General features: G+C 47.7%; 1 protein-coding gene across 1 annotated transcript in view; it reads right to left on the reverse strand.

Annotated features, from left to right (window-relative positions):
* RASGRF1 (Ras protein specific guanine nucleotide releasing factor 1) overlaps nucleotides 1-15,617 on the reverse strand; it is an 85,098-nt gene extending 69,481 nt beyond the window's left edge. The window contains exon 1 of the mRNA XM_077919117.1: nucleotides 15,614-15,617. The gene's annotated coding sequence lies outside the window, so the exon portion shown is untranslated. The remainder of the gene's footprint in view (nucleotides 1-15,613) is intronic.
* Between the last annotated feature and the right edge of the window lie 1,174 nt (nucleotides 15,618-16,791).

Consider the following 16,791-nt stretch of genomic DNA (forward strand, 5'->3'; position numbering starts at 1 on the left):
CTATCCCCAGTTTGTTGGTTTATTTTTAAAACTGACAAGGCATTTTCCCACTATAAGATGCTAACAACCATCATATACAAAGTAAAACAAAACAAATATAAAAGCAAAATGCGTGAAGCAATTTTTTAAAATGCCCAATTCTAACAATTTACACATGAGCTTAAATTTTTTAAAAACGACTTTGCCTCCAAGTGGAAAGTCCTTGGGCTTCCACTATGGAAGTGCTGTAGCCGTGGGGTGCAAGTTAAATTGCCACGACTTTCCCTCTTGTGCTTTTAACAGCTGAGGCAAAAATTCCACCTGTATTTCTTAGCCCCAGGGTGCAGAAGTGGGGGAAGCAAAACATGCAATGATGACATGGAACTCTAAAGGCTGAGGAGCATAAAGACCTTTTCAACATGTGGGTGTTGGCCATCCCCCATTGAGTGACCTTGCCCACCTTTCCTTATGGCTTTAAGGGGAGTGGGGTCCCTGCTGGAATGCTCAGCCATGCCTTCCTCCCTTCCACCCACTCTTGGATGTTGAGCAGGACAACAGGGGGGAGGAGGAGAAAGAGGATCCGGCGAGGGGCGTAGCCAGGACTAGGTCACAATGGGGCAAGCAGAGGGTGGAGAAGGAGGTACTCACAAGGTGACAGAGGATGGTGAATGGGATGGGGGTCAGTGCACAGGAACCAGAGCAGTAGGACCCATCACCAGAGCCAGAGAGGCCCTTGTCTCCACATATCCAACAGGCTCTGAGGCATAGGTAGCAGCAGGCAGGGGCCCACAGTCCAGCTCTCTAGGTGTGTGATTCTTCAGCTGGAGTAGGCTTAGAACAGGTGAGAGTCACTTGCCTCATTAAACCCAAATGCTACAATCAGCAGGCAAAGTTTAAAAGGGAAGCAGAGCTGAGGTGCTGTGGGGTTTGCCTCCATTGTGGGGCCCATCACCCCATGGTTTGCTGTTGAAGACCCTTTCTGCTGAAAATCTGGCTTTGGTGGCTGGCTGTGGTCTAGGCAGGCATAGGCAAACTCAGCCCTCCAGAAGTTTTTTTAGGACTACAATTCCCATCATCCCTGACCACTGGCCCTGTTAGATAGGGATGATGGGAGTTGTAGTCCCCAAACATCTGGAGGGCTGAGTTTGCCTATGCCTGGTCTAGGGAACCCCACCTGCAGGCAAAGATTCTCAGAGAGATTTCCAAATGGCTATATCTCTTCCTGACAATTTTGATTCTTCTTGCAAACCACTTTGAGATGTTATTGCAATCGAGCACTATATAAATCTCATGAAACAAAAGTGACCAGCTTTGGGGCAGCCCAAGCCTTAGGTGTGTTAGAAAGCCACAGCACAGCAGGCATGACCAGATGCATCAGCCACCATCCCGCTGGCACACGAAGCTGCTGTCGCCATGCTTGGTTTGTGGGTGGCGAGGCATCTCTACTTTGACGCATTGCTTGGTGCATTCCCACCTTGGGCCACGAGGTGGCAGAATTGAACGCAGTGACCACCTTCTCTCAGCTTCTCACTTCTCCAACGTGGAAGAGCAGCTGTTTGGGTGGCAGGTGCGGTGGTGGTGGGTGGGAAGACCTTGATTGCGGAGCCGTCGATCTGCAGAAGCTCCTCAGTAACAGGGATGCAAGAAATGCTGAAACCCACAATGGATTTAGACAAGAAGGGAGAGGGGGAGACAGAAGGAAGGGGGAGTACGGGACCAGCAAGCTGTGCTTGAGGTGCAGGAAATAAACAGTTTAAACAAACAGAAAACAGTAGTGGTTGAAGACAGCAGATTTGTCAGCTATAACCTAGAAGGAAAAGGAGGGGAGGCAGTTTAATGTTATCTGCTCAACCTGAGCATTCAGTCTAATCTGATTTATTATTTTGGATTTATTTATTGAATTCATAGCCCTCCTTTTCCTCCAAGGTGTGCAAAGAAGCACACATGGTTCACGCCTCCTCCTTTAATCCCCACAACAACCCTGTGATCTGGGTTAGGCTGAGAAGCAATCACCAGCCCAAGGTCACCACAGCAGTAAGCAAGTTAAGAGAGAAGGGTCCACTCAGGTGAAGGCCTGGAAAAACTGGGGTGACTGAACCAATGGTTGAGACTATCCAAGTCCCACCATTTTTTCTCCCATGCGCACCAATTCTGAAGGGCAGCAGGATGCCCAGGAAGACATTCCAGAAGTAGGTATGTGCTTGAGAAGCAGGGAGAGAAACTCCCACCTTGCCAGAGGGATACAAAGCAGCAGAATGATGCCTCTGCGCTTCCATCATCTTCAGCAGAGAACAGAACAACAGTGATGTGTCTGACAGTAGGTGGGAGAAAAGGCATTTACAGCACGATATTTTGTTTACTCAAAAGTAAATTCTGCTCTGTTCAACAGAGCCTATGAACAGGATTGCAGGCCAAGTGCGTATTAACTATGCACCCAAAGAGTGAGATTACCAGGCATTGGGATAATATATGATTGAGATCAAAGGGGTTCAGCAAAAGGAGATATGGAAATTAGTGTACTTACAAGAGCCAAAATCCTTTAAGAAACTGGATAGCTTTCCTGAGGGGGGGAGTAGGGGGAGAATGGTCTGCCAGTTCCTCCAAATCATAGGCGTGCACCTGTATATATCCTGGAAAATCTGGCCTTGCTCACTTGCCCAGTTGTGGAACTTCCTCCCACAGCAGACTTAGCAAGATGCCTGCCAAGCTGCAAAATGGGTCTTGGAAGGTCTTCTCTACACCAGCAATGGGTGGCTTGCAGTTCTGCTGCTTCACACACTCAAGCTGAAAGTGGCAACTACAGAAATTAACTGCAATGCATCACGTTTAGCAGCCAAGCAGAAGCGAGCTGGCTATGACATAGATTGGTCTTCAGAGCTGGCCGCAACAGATGTGGACGGGCCCTTAAACCATTTTCACAGTGAGGTGCTGAAAAGATTGTCCCACTCTTCAACATTATTCCACAGTGGTTGGATGATTCCTGCATTGCATGGGGTCTGACTAGATGACCCTTGAGGTCCCTTCTAACTCTACAATTATGTGATTCTACAAAAGTATGCCATGCTCAGAGCCAAAGGGTGGTGATAGGCCAAGGGAGCATATGCCTACCTCCTGGGGTTAAAAAACATTTTAGTGAGATTGGGAACATCCAAGAAGAAGCCAGTTAGTTCTTCTTTGTGGTGACAGGCTCTCTAAACAACCCAGACACATTGAAGCCACATGTTGTTTAAAACTCTAACACTAATTATATATGACACTTGCATGCTGATGAAGGTAACAGTCCAGTGGGTGCCCTCTGGGGCTCAGGCCCCAATTCCAGGTGATCTATGTGCCCCTTTGAGAAACACTCACCAGCAGCGCAGAGTTGTGGGTATAGCACAATCTAAACAAACCAAGGACAAGCACAGAGAACCAGGCAACATCCAAAATGGGAACCAGAAGCTGGGTGAGGTCACAGTCTAAGGTCAGCATCTCAGGGAGCTTAGTCAAGGTTCACTTCAGCAGAGGCACCCTGCATTGCTCCCAGAAAGAAGTCTGATACACTCTGACCTCTTAGGCCACACCCTCATCACAGAAACTGGCAGTGAAAGCATTTCAGGGATTTCTCACTCACGAGGAGACCCCTTACTCATGGGCCACAATGACAACTCTGGATCCACAGACACATGCTAATACTAGACCTCCAATGAGGCTGAATGTTGGAAAATTCAAAACAGATAAAACAAAGCTCTTCTTCATGCTGTGTGTGGTTAAATTATGGAACTTGCTCCTGCAGAAGGCAGTAATGGCCACCCTTTGTTTGTTTGTTTTTAATTTTATTAAAACTATTACAAAATATAAGCAAATTATTGCAAATACATACATACATACATACATACATACATACATACATATTTCAGATAAGCTAAGATAAGATAAAAAAAGAACAAAAAAGAAAAAAGGAAGAAAAGAAAAAAGATAAGCTAAGGAGAAAAAGAAGAAGAAAAGTTGGAAGAATTTCTTCCAAATTTAATCTACAAATATCTCAATAATAAAATTTCATTGATTGACTTCCATCGCCACCCTTTGCTTGCTTGCTTGCTTGCTTGCTTGCTTGCTTGCTTGCTTGCATATATACCGCCCATCTGAATGGGTTGCTCCAGCCACTCTGGGCAACTTCCAACAAATTAAAACATCAAACACAGTAAAACACCAAACATTAAAAACTTCCCTTATACAGGGCTGTCTTCAGATCTTTCTATGGTCATATGGACAGCTTAGAGGGCTTTAAAAGAGGATGGGACAAATTCATGGAGGAGAGGGCAATCAAGGACTACTAGCCAGGATGGCTGTGTTCTACCTCCACAGTTGGAGGCAGCAATGCTTCTGAATACCAACTGCTGGAAGCCACAGGTTTCCCATAATGGGTATTTGGTTGGCCACTGGATGCTGGACTAGATGGACCTACTATGACCTGATCCAGCAGGCTCTCTTGATGTTCTTGTGAGGTTGAAGCTGGGAGGGGGGCAATATTCATTTAGGCCCTGCTTCAGGGAGCCAAAAGGCTGGAGCTGGCTGTTGATCCAGAGCTGCCCTGAAAGCAGATGCAGCAACTGCTCCCCTGACCCAGTGGACTAGCAAGAGAGCTGGGAGAGATCCATCTGGGTGATGGACAGCTGCCCCCCCTCCCAGCTACTTTCACACGGAGGGTGTGTTCCTTGCCCTGCCTGAGCTGCCTAAAGAGGCGGCCCCTGAACCCAGCTCCGGTGCATGACTGAGACTCATCATCCCCCATCTGTCAGCCGCAGTCAAGAGCATTTTCTGGAAAGCCCCACAGGCAGGTGCAAGTGCCACATCAATATGCCAGTGCTGTAATGACGAGTTCATAATATTTTCTGCTTGCATTCCACTGTCTGGGCGGATTAGCCAAGCGGCAGTTTCCTCTCCTGAGCCGGGCCTTCAAATTTAATAACAAAAGCATCAGCTTTTGTGTAGATTATGAGCCGGTGATTCATCGTGGAAATACCTCATGATCACTTGGGCACATGCAAGAGGGCTTTGAAACCTCAGAATTATGACTAACGAGGTGCAGGCTGGGGCAACGTCTCCATCAGATTAGGAGGAAATTAGGTTATCTAAGGCATGAGATCTGCAAGCCTCCCCAAAAATGGGAGATGCAGGGCTGGAGTCGCCTTCTGTTCCTTGGGCTTGCCTTGCCTCTTCTTCTCCACAGGACCAATGAGGATGAGCTCCCCACAGCCCAAATCATGAACCGGAGATCCTTTTCCCTTCTTAATGTAGGTCGAAGGCTATGAGAAGTGCAAGGCCTATGAAAATAAACAGATTGAGGCAGGCAGGGGGTGGGTTTCAATGCCTGCTTGGAATGGGGGGGGGGTGAGCTTTCATTCTCCTTCCACTTGGCAACTCTCAGAGAGGCCTTCATGGGCTGACTTTATGCATGTGCCTGTTCAAACGCTGTCTATGAGGATGGCTTGCAGGTACAGGCAGGCAGGTGGAAGGGAGCCTGCAGGTGCTCACCTGATCGGAGGGCGGATATGAGTCAGACTATGAGCCCTGCGTAGTCTCATTCCCACCTTACCTCCCTGTGAGTCTCATCCAGAGGACAAATGAAGCAAATAAACAAGGGGGGTGGGCAGATTCAGAAAAGTGCAAACTAAATGATCCTGGGCAACTCTCCTATGAAGAAAGGTTTTCAGTGTATAGGACTTCCTAGCTTAGAGAAAAGGTGAGAGCGAGAGGCGATATGGTAGAAGTTTATAAAATGATGCCTGGCATAGAGAGACTGGACAGAGAAAAGTTTTCCTGCCTCTCTCGTAACACTGCAACTAATGGGCACCCAGTGAAGCTGAATGTTGGAAGATTCAGGACTTTCCCCAGGGCATAGTTAAAGTATTGTTGCACGCCACTCCAATTTCCAAGCAATGCGAAATTCCAGGGGTTCCTGATGCTCACCCAGGGTCTGTGTTTCCTTTTGGGAATGAGGCACAGCGGAGACTGTGGTGTCTTTAGTATATATGCTTTCCTCTCCGTGGATGCTTCTTGTCCACTCTGCCAGCAGCTAGTCTGTTCTGTTGACTGCTGGTTTTGTCGCTGCTCTGTCTGTTGCTGGGTTTGCTCCTGGAGCATCAACCTGAACTGCTCCAGGAATCTTACTATTTCTCCCTCCATCTTGACTCAGGCTCTGCTCTGGGAAGATGGCACTGAAGAAAAAGAAAAGAAGAAAAAAGAGGGAAGGAAGAGAACTCCCTTAGATGACCTCAACCAAGAAACCAGAGAGGGGCCCCTCTGCATGGATGCAACGATTACAAATGGCATAGATTTATTAGGCTGGCCTAGGAGAAATAAGTGCCTGTCTCTGGGCTAGAAGATCCAGACTTTGCCACCTCCCAGCTTCTTCTCCCTCCTTGTCCTGAGCCTGAAATTCCCAGGCGCTTCTGAGGTCTTCTTCTATGTGCACAAAGAGTATGAAGATGCTTCTCCGGAGCTAAGCACCAGTGCTGCTGCTTCTAAAAATATGCCTCGTGTCCCCTCTTGCATCCTGACAGAGGCTTTAAATAGCTTTTTGGATTTCACATCTCAGGAATGGTTTAAATTCAAAAAAAACCTTCCGACAGCCTCTGAGCCAAGAATAAATGCTGTAGAAAGCAGAGAGCACCGCCCCACCTCCCTAAGCAGGACAAAAGAACAATGGGAGGGCTGTGTCTGCCATGGGTATCAGGGAGGCAGCGTCTTCATGCTGCAAAGATGGACCCTTTGTGAGTTGACCTGGGAGGGCCATCGCAACGCCAGGCGCCACTGCAGTAAAACAGTACAGCAGAGCAGTGTGGCTGCTGCTGGCCGTGGTGTGATCATTGCACATTGCATGTTCTGGACTAGCATCAGTGCAGGGGTTCTCCTCCTCTACCACCACCTTCTTCCCCCTCCAGTATCCTGAGGGCAGCAGCAGGAAATGTATATGAGGCTGATAAAGGAGAGCCATATCCAAGTCTAAGAGTTTGTCTGTTGGGTCTGCAGGGCTTGGCAGCAGCAAAGAGTTTAAGGCAGGGGTCAGCAAACTTTTTCAGCAGGGGGCTTGTCCACTGTCCCTCAGACCTTGTGGGGGGCCGGACTATATTTTGCGGGGGGGGGGGTGAACGAATTCCTAAACCCCACAAATAACCCAGAGATGCATTGTAAATAAAAGCACACATTCTATTCATGTAAAAACACCAGGCAGGCTCCACAAATAACCCAGAGATGCATTTTAAATAAAAGGACACATTTTATTCATGTAAAAACATGCTAATTCCTGGACCGTCTGTGGGCCGGATTTAGTAGGCGATTGGGCCGTAGCCAGCCCCTGGGCCTTAGTTTGCCTACCCATGGTTTAAGGTGACCACAGGCTGTGCTAAAGCAGCTGCTTAAAAGGCTAGTGCAGTTCTAGGTGTCATCAGCATTTACCCAAACCATAAGAAGCAGAAGCAGAAGCAGTAGTTTTATACATGTACACCACCCTGGAATCCATACTTTGAATGAAGGTGCAGTTTAGAAATTTTCAAAGTAAATAAATAGTTCAATAGTTGTGGTCATAGGTGCCAACTCCCTGGGGCTCTGGGTGCCTGAGCACTCACAAAATTCCCCATGAAGGGGCCAGGCACCCACAATATTTGGTGCCAGAGCCATGCATGTTGGGACTGCCAGGCAACTTGCAGAGTGAGGCTGTAGCTGCCTCAGCAGTTTTGTCTTTGATGCCAAGAGTTCCCAAAACTCAAGGGGGACAATGGTGCAAGCATGGCCCAGAGTGGAAGGAAAGGCCTTCCCAAGGCTGCCTTCATCATGTGAGCAACATGCTGTTGGGCCAGCAGCCACAAGCCATCCATGGTCAGTGCAGCTCCCATAGCAGAGCTTTAAGAACATAAGAAGAACATGCTGGGTCAGCACAATGGCCCATCCAAGCCAACATCCTGTTCTCACAGGGGCCAACTAGATGCCCCCAGGGGGAAGCCAGCAAGCAGGACCCATTCCCAAGAGAACTTCCTCCTCCTGTGATCTCCAGTAACTGGTATTCAAAAGCATTGCTGCCTCTAACTGTGGAGGCAAAGCATCGTGGCTAGTAGCCATCAATAGACTGTTCCTCCATTGTTGACAACCAACAATTAAAATATGTGTTTCATCTGCTGTGCTTTAGAAATTTGCATGGAAATGTTTCCGATTGAAACCATATTTGTGCATAATATCCTTTGTTGCTACACTTCCACAGGATCAAAAGAAAGTCAACGCATCCCCAGAATGTCATGCGTCACCATTGTTTGCAATTGTCCTGCCAATAGAGGAGAAGGTTGGGTCATGAAGACATCTCTCACTCTCATGTTGGCTGGTTTTTATTTCGTGTGTGTGTGTGTGTGTGTGTGTGGAGAGAGAGAGAGAGAGAGAGAGAGAGAGAGAGAGAGAGAGAGATGCATGACTCAGAAAGGCCACCTTCGGGAAGCTGTGTTTATCCTGCAGGGCAGGACCATTTGGACAGGGAAATTGAGCCAGAGTGACAGGAGCACTGGAGAATATGCATCTTCTCAGAGGAGGAGGAGGAAGACCACGTGGGCTGCTCAGAAGCCTGGTCCATAGTCTCTGCCTTATTCTCAAACTGAACAGTTCTCAGAAGGAGCCTATGGGATTCTTGCCACATGACATTGGGATAATCAGGATTGCTAAGAGCAGAATATCTCTTTCTCCTGGCTGGCTGCCCTTGCCCTGACAGCACTTACATCTCCCAGAAGGTGGGAGAAGATCCCAGGAGATCTACTTTCCTAGATGTGATCCCCGCTCACACAGAAGAACTGGCTGTGGAGGGGGAAGTTGAGTGGAAGTGTCCATGTCATCAAGATACAGAGGAAAGGGAAAGGTGAACATAGCTAGATATGCACCCTGGACTTTAGAAAAAGCTGATTTCAAGAAAGCTCAAGAAATGCTGGGTGTGATCCCCTTGGTGAAAGCAGGAGGCAGAAGCTGAAGCTGGGTGGGGGCTTCTTAAAAGTGAAGACTGAAGGTGCAATCAAAACCATTCCATTGAAATGGAGTCTCCAAGTCTGATAAATTAATTGCTTTATGGTAGTCATCTATTAATTATGCTAATAATAAAAATAACAGTCAATGTCCCCCATCACATTATATTAGAATCTGGAATGCTTAATCTTAAAATGATTTCTTGAGCTCATGCTTCTTAGTACATCAACACTGTATTTTCCCACCTAAAAAAAGATTATTATTTTCCCATTTTACTCTTCTTTCTTTTACTTACCTGCATGGAATACTAATAAATGGTTGCTTATTTTGTTTCGAGACAAATTTTCCTTGTGATTTCACTGTAGTGCTCAAGTATATATGGATTGCTGCGAGGGGGACAGTCGAGGGGTTAGGGTTGTGTGTTGTTGTTGTTGTTTTTGCATTTAATATTTTTACCTGTGCAACTTACCTGCTTGTTGGATATTCCTTTTACAAATGCAGGTTCTTCTTTAAAACAATTTTTTTAAAAACCCAATTTATTTGTTTTTTTCAAAACCCATTCCATTCGACAAGGCAATGAGGACACATCTGAAGGCAGGAGAAGGAGCTCTCTGATGAACTCAGATTTAAAAGAAATGGAAGGAGGAGGAGGCTTCCAAGGCTAAAGAGAAGCAAGCAAGCTAGAGGTAGGCAGTGGATGACCCTCCAGTTGTGGCTTAGGCTTATGCAAGATGCTAAAACAACAACAAAAAGGGCGTGGTTCTTTTGGATAGGTTTGGAGCAAAAGGAACATCAGGACATAAGAAAATCCCTGTTCCCATTGTGGCCAGACAGATGTCTTAGTGGGAAGCCCACGAGCAAGTCCTGAGTGCAAGAGCAGCCCTCTCCTCGCCTGCAGTTTCCAACAAGAGATATTCAGAAGCATTGCTGAGTGTGGAGGTAGAGCAAAGCCACCATCACAGCTAGTAATCAGAGGACTCAGGCTCCATTGATTTGTCTAAGTCCCTTCTGAAGCCATCCAAGTTGGCAGAAGAATATGGAGCGGGTGGGTCTGCTGAGAGAAGATGGAGAAATGTTAGCTGGCGAAGGAAAGAAGACGGAACTGCTCAGCTCCTACATTGCTGCTGTCTTCTCCTACAAGGGAAAGGGGATGCTGCAGCATTAGGGTTCCCACATTGACAGGGGTCTGGACTAGGAAGGGTTGTTGAGGTCCCTTCCACCATCATAATTCTATTTTAGTGGGTAACCTGAGCATAGGGGGATGCAGGGGGTCAGCTGCCCTCCCAGAAATCAAGTAAAATACTTGATTTATAAAAATACTTAACTGACCAATTGCATTGCAGATAACTCAGTTCTGTCCCCCCTAACATAAAGCATGCCCCCCAAAATAAATCCTGGCTATGCCCATGAACCTGTTTTAATAAGGAGAGAGCTGCTAAAAGAACCAGTGTTCTCCATTTAGCCTCCCTCCACTGTCAAGTTCACCAGCTTTTATCATTAGGACTCAAGGTAACCAAGATGACCAAGGTCCTGGAAACCAAGCTTTATGAGGAACAGTTGAGAGAGATGGTTATGTTTAATCTGGAGAAGAGGAGACTGAGAGGAGATATGATAACCATCTTCAAATACCTAAAGGGCCGTCACATGGAAGATGGAGCAAGCTTGTTTTCTCCTGCTCCAGAGGGTAGGATCCACACCAATGGATTCAAATTACAAGAAAGGAGATCCCAACTATCAGGAAGACCTATCTGATAGCAAGAGCTGTATAACAGTGGAATGGTCTCCCTTGGACTAGTCTTCATTGGAGGTTTTTAAGCAGAGGTTGGATGGACACCTGACATGGATGATTTAACTGAGATTTCTGCATTGCAGGGGGTTGGACTAGATGATTCTTGTGAGTCCCTTTCAACTCCACAATTCTATGATTCTATGACTTCTTCTAAGCTAAACCCCCACACACACTATTTCGCAAGAGTTTCATCATAAGGAATATGAATTTTCCAGCTGAACATTGTGACCTTTTCTCCACTTGAACGTCCTCCTAGGGAAGAGGGCTTTTTGAGAGTAGCATCAACCTCATTGCTCCCAGCCAATAGCAATCGTTACATTCCTGTCTGTGACGTGTTCCCTAAATCTTCTGTTTCTCTAAGGAAGGGGCCCATTGCTCCCCAAGTCCTCTGCACGCAGGCAGAACTAAGAAGACAATCATCAGAAGGGAGGTGCACTGAGGCATATACAATAGTGGCTGACAGACTCCAGAGATTTTCTGCTTGCTGGCTTTCTATTCAACCACCATTCTTCTGGAAAACTAGCCTGGGCACTCTGATGAGCCCATCCAAAGGGTGGGCTTTCATCAGCTATGGAAACAAGCTGTTAAGAACACAAATTCCCTCCCTGTATTTTCCATGCCGACACTTATTTGGCCATTATCTTTGATGAGCTGCAGTCTGAGACCTTTGGAGAAGCAACCAATGACAAACTAGACTTTCTTTTGTCTACCTGGGACACACACACACACACACACACACACACACACACACACACAGGCTGATGGGTAGAATCTGCATTGAATCCATGCTGTTGGGGACCTTTCCTTTTTCTTTAAGCAGCCCTCCTAGTTCTAAAGCAGGAGAGAGGCATAAAGGTGGCCACCAAAGTAAGTTTGTTATAGGGTTTGGATTGGCCCTTCCTCAACCTAAGGAAGACTTCATTGAAAAGCACAGCACCCTACACAGAAAGGCAGGGTGCTTTTAGCTTTTAACACTTGCTGGATCCAAGGATTAGAGAGGTGTGTGGCATACAGCTTAACACCCCAAACTCATAACAATATCCTCCTTTAACTTTGCTGTGTGGTTCCCAGAGCTCAACATTTGTCCCTATCTCTTCTCAGATGAGAAATGCCACCAATCCCTGTGAAATGAGCTAAACTACCTTCTGCCTAGATTCAGGTAGGTAGCCATATTAGTCTGATGCAGTTGAAATAAAAAAATTAAAAAATATCCAGTAGCACATTAGAGACCAACTAAGGAAGAAGTGCGCATGCATGCGAAAGCTTATACCCAGAACAAACTTGGTTGGTCTCTAAGGTGCTACTGGGAAGGGACGCGGGTGGCGCTGTGGGTTAAACCACAGAGCCTAGGACTTGATCAGAAGGTTGGCGGTTTGAATCCCCACGACAGGGTGAGCTCCCGTTGCTCGGTCCCTGCTCCTGCCAACCTAGCAGTTCAAAAGCACATCAAAGTGCAAGTAGATAAATAGGTACCGCTCCAGCGGGAAGGTAAACGGCGTTTCCGTGTGCTGCTCTGGTTCACCAGAAGTGGCTTAGTCCTGCTGGCCACATGACCCGGAAGCTGTACACCGGTTCCCTCGGCCAATAAAGCGAGATGAGCACGCAACCCCAGAGTCGGCCACAACTGTACCTAATGGTCAGGGGTCCCTTTACCTTTATCTTTTAAGGTGCTACTGGACATTTTTTTACTTTCTTCCTATGTTCCTTCGTGCACTTGGCTGCAAATAGTTTCACATCCCCTTTTGCTGCTTATTAATATAAAATACGAGATGGGCACCGTCTCCTACCACTGCAGAGAAAGGTAAAGGTGGCAGTGGAGTTTAATGGTGAATCATTTGTTCTTGGACGTGGGGTGGGGGGGCTGCATGCCGCTTGCAGAGGCCACATGGAGCGAGGCTTATCCCTCACAGTGGTGTCAACAGAGGTAGCAGTAGATCTGTGCTGTTCTCCTTTCCTATTTCACTACAACCATCAGCCTTCCTGAAGCATCTCAAAGCAGAACTCCCAGGAAAACACTTCCACAACACGGCAAGGGAGAAGCCCACATCGCTGCTCTCTCTTACTCAACCGAATGCAGGCAGAGAGGGATCCCCAAGCCACACAGGGAAAGCTAACAGAAAGGAGAGCTTGGATCTGGGGGCAGCAGCAGGCAAAAAAGTGCGTTGAATAATCAGGCTACGGAGGTGTGAAGACAACAGTGGCAGGAAAACAGGAACAGCCTGGGAACTGCTAAAGCAGAGCTGGTAAGAAATGCGAGATAATACCAGATAGCGCGGGCCTTAAGCATGCCTCCCTCCCCTCCCCTCCCTTCTCTTCCATTCCCCAGTGCAAGTGAGTTTCCTTCCAAAGGCAAAGCAGAAAAAGCCTTGAAGGGGCTTCATGTCCATTAAGCTCTGGGAAAGAGTTTCCAAGAAGCAGTGGCATAGCTTGGGGGGGTGTCCCAGGAGCAAACTTCTAAGGGGGTACAATCAGGCGCCCCCACAATAGTCCCACTCATTGAAGCCAGAGCCATGGGGTGGCAAGCCACACCTGGGCTGGGGGGGCGGTGGTGCCTCCTTCTCCTTGTGGCTGGTGAAGGGATACCCACATACACCTTGCCCCTGGGCCAACCGAGAGGGAGGGAGGGGAGTCCACCACCACCCACTGAGGAGGGAGGGAGCAAGAGGAAGGCAGGAAAGCACTGCCAGAGCCATGTGCGTTGACCAGAGTGAGGTGACATGGCAGGACTCCTGTCTTCACGTTTCTCTGCCTTATCTCTGCTCCCAGGTTGGGGCTAATTTGCAAGGAGTGACTCCCTTAATTGGGCGCTAGCTGGCAAAGGGACTGACTGCTGCCCAGTCTACCAGGTGGCACAACACTTACCCCACTCTGGGCATCGGCAACTCTCTCTAAACCCCTGCAGTGGAGTGTTCCAAGGCAGTGGCGTAGCGTGGGTTGTCAGCACCCGGGGCAAGGCAAGTAATTTGCGCCCCCTAACCCGTGGATTTACGCCCCCTAACCCTAACCCCCAGATGTTGCGCCCGGTGCGGCCGGCCCCCCCTGCACCCCCCACGCTACGCCACTGTTCCAAGGGCAATGCAGGGGATTGGTACCTAGAATGCGCAGAAAACATGTGTGGATCACAATATCCAGAAAAGACATGTATGGAGACAGAGGATGTATGTACATGAGCTCAAGGAAGAGTGGTTCATGACATCTGGAGCATGGTTTGGTTTCCTCCAATTTGTTGACATCTCAGCCATGCAGAGGCAGTGAAACCAGCATTTGGTTCTGTGGGCCATGTTCATATGTGGGCAATGCCAGCTTCAAGAGAATCTTTTCTGGGTCAGAGAATGCTGGACCTTGCAAAGTTGGCCATATGGACACAGGTCTCCAAAGGCTATCAACCCCCTACATCCACCTGCTCAGTAACTTGTCTTAAAAACCAGTCTATTTCTCCACGCATTTGGGTTCCCTTTCAAAGTAGCTTGGCCTGACTCTTCCTTTCTAAGGCAGACCCAAAGGAGATGAGGGGTTTAGGCTAACATAGCACTGTAGAATCTGAAAGCATTCTTTTAAGCACCAGTCCTCAAATCACCATCTTCCAGCCATTTCAGGACAGGGCAAGGGTGCCACCTACAGGGCATTTAATCAGACTACTCACCTGTGTAGGCTTATCAAGAGCTGTACAATCCAACCTGCATCTGGTGTGGGAGTGAGAGTGGGGAGTCACCTTTGCAAAGACAAAACATCACCCGGGTTCCTGAATTTCAGTCTGGATTTTCAGCCTTCGCTATATTACGTGGCTGTTACTTTCTCCAGAGACTGTAGCAGAAATATCCAGTTTGAAAAGGGATGCTTCTAGGAAGGGGAAAGACATCCCTGAAATTTCAGCCCATCTGGAGACCAGCATCTGTGCCGCACCGTGTGGGTGGAGGTGCTTATTTTTGGTGAGAGAAGATTCCATTCCAACAGTGGGCTGCTTTTCAAAAGTGGCTCCAGTTATAATACAATCCTTTCTTTGCTTGTAGATGTCACTCCTGTCCCTATGGCATCATGCAGAGGGAAGCTTTCACTAAAGGGTCACCTAAAAGCCTGGATAGCTCAGATGGTTAGTGTGGTACTGATAAGGCCAAGGTTGCAGATTTCATCCCCATATATGGGATAGCTGTGGATTCCTGAATTGCAGGGGCTCGTACTAGATGATCAACAAGGTCCCTTCCGACTCTACAATTCTATCACCAACAGAACACTGAGGTGACAGACAACCAACTGGCTCTGCATGGATATTTTATTAGGTGACAGGCTTGACTCAATGGTTTTCTAATAGGATGGAGAGGGTGAGGGGTGGCTTGTGCCCAAACTGGTGCTTTTTTAAAGAGGTTATTGAGAAGCTAGAATCATCATCATCATCATTTATATCCTGCCTTTTTCCTGGACCAGGACTCAAGGCTGTTTATACCAATTAAAACAAGGCAGATAAAATAAAAAAGCTAAACCCATACAAAAGAATAATTGAAAAGCAATTAAACTCTAATAGAATTAAAACAATATATAAAAAATGAAATTTAACAAATACAAATAATAAAAACAGCACAGCACTATTAAAAACCCTTCCCCTTTTTTAAAAAAGCAAATAAAGCAGGGGCAGAAGGACAAGGAGGAAACCAGTCTAGCTTCTCTAGGAAGGGAGTTCCAAATATGGGAGCCGCCACCAAGAAGGCCATCTTCTCTCCTTCCTTCCAAGCTGCTTCTTGGATCCTTTTTTTCTGACCTATAACAGATTTGCCTAACCCTCACTGCAATGCTTTTTTTATTCACAGAGGAACCTGGAAAGCTGCCTTGTCCTGACTCAGGTCCCTTGGTCCATCCAGCTCAGTACTGCCTGCACTGGCTGGCAGTGGTTCCCCAGAGTTTCATGCAGGGAGTCTTTCTCTGCCCTACCTGGGATTGCTGGGGTCCGAACCTGGGACCGTCTGCCTGCAAAGCAGAGGCTCTTCTACTACTGAGCTATGATGGTGATGCTTCTGAATACCAGTTGCTGGAAACCACAGGAGGGAAGAGTGCTCTTGGGCAGTGGCGTAGCGTGGGGGGTGCAGGGGGGGGCCGGCCGCACCGGGCGCAACATCTGGGGTTAGGGCAAATCCACAGGTTAGGGGGCGCAAATCCACGGGTTAGGGGGCTCAAATTACTTGCCTTGCCCCGGGTGCTGACAACCCACGCTACGCCACTGCTCTTGGGCTCTAGTCTTGCTTGCTGGTTTCCCACAGGCATCTGTTCAGCCACTGTGAGAACACTGGCCTGATCCTGCAGGTGCATCGTATGCTCTTAGGGTCACCAAAAGCTCTCTCTTTGCTTAGCACTGCAAAATAACTCGAGCCTTGACAATAGCCTCTGCGCTAGGGGCATCGCTCATATAGCAAAGGTGGCCTCTAGTGGCACAATTGCGTCATGGCAGTAAACTTTTCTGCTTTTTTTTTTTTTGGAGCGATCATCTGCAGAGAAGGCAGCTCGCCAGGTGCTTTGGCCGCGTGACCCTTCCAGGCTCATCAGGGCTCACTCAGCTCACGACCTTTAGAACATGAAGGCTCAGGAAGACTGGAACCTTTGAAAGGAAAGGATGATTCTTTCCGCAGCGGAAGCTCAAAGCTCCTCTCCCAGCATTGGGGTGGGGGGGGCGCATGTGAAGGTTGAGCGCCAGCAGCTCAGACATTAAGCACTATGATTAAGGCTCGTCTATAAAGAGAGCTTAAAGTGGCATTTGGTTCTCACAACTTCCCTGTGAAGTAGGGTAAGTCTGTCGAAAAACACCCAATGGGCTACATGGCTAGTTAGGGGGGGGGGAGTTGCGTATGTCCTGCCAGTACCACAGCACCGCACAGCAGAAGACATTTCTACTGGTTGTGAGCCACATTTGGCTCTGAAGCCTGTTTTAAAAGCCTAAATATCAAGATGACAGTCCCTGAGCATGTGCAGAGTACCTTTACCACTGCCAAGTCTCATGCAAGCTACCTATTATCTGGACTGAGGGCTCTGAGGCAGCCTTTGGCCCATTTTGTCATGGA

Source organism: Podarcis muralis, chromosome 14, assembly GCF_964188315.1.
Source record: "Podarcis muralis chromosome 14, rPodMur119.hap1.1, whole genome shotgun sequence".
In the NCBI taxonomy this organism is placed as follows: domain Eukaryota; kingdom Metazoa; phylum Chordata; class Lepidosauria; order Squamata; family Lacertidae; genus Podarcis; species Podarcis muralis.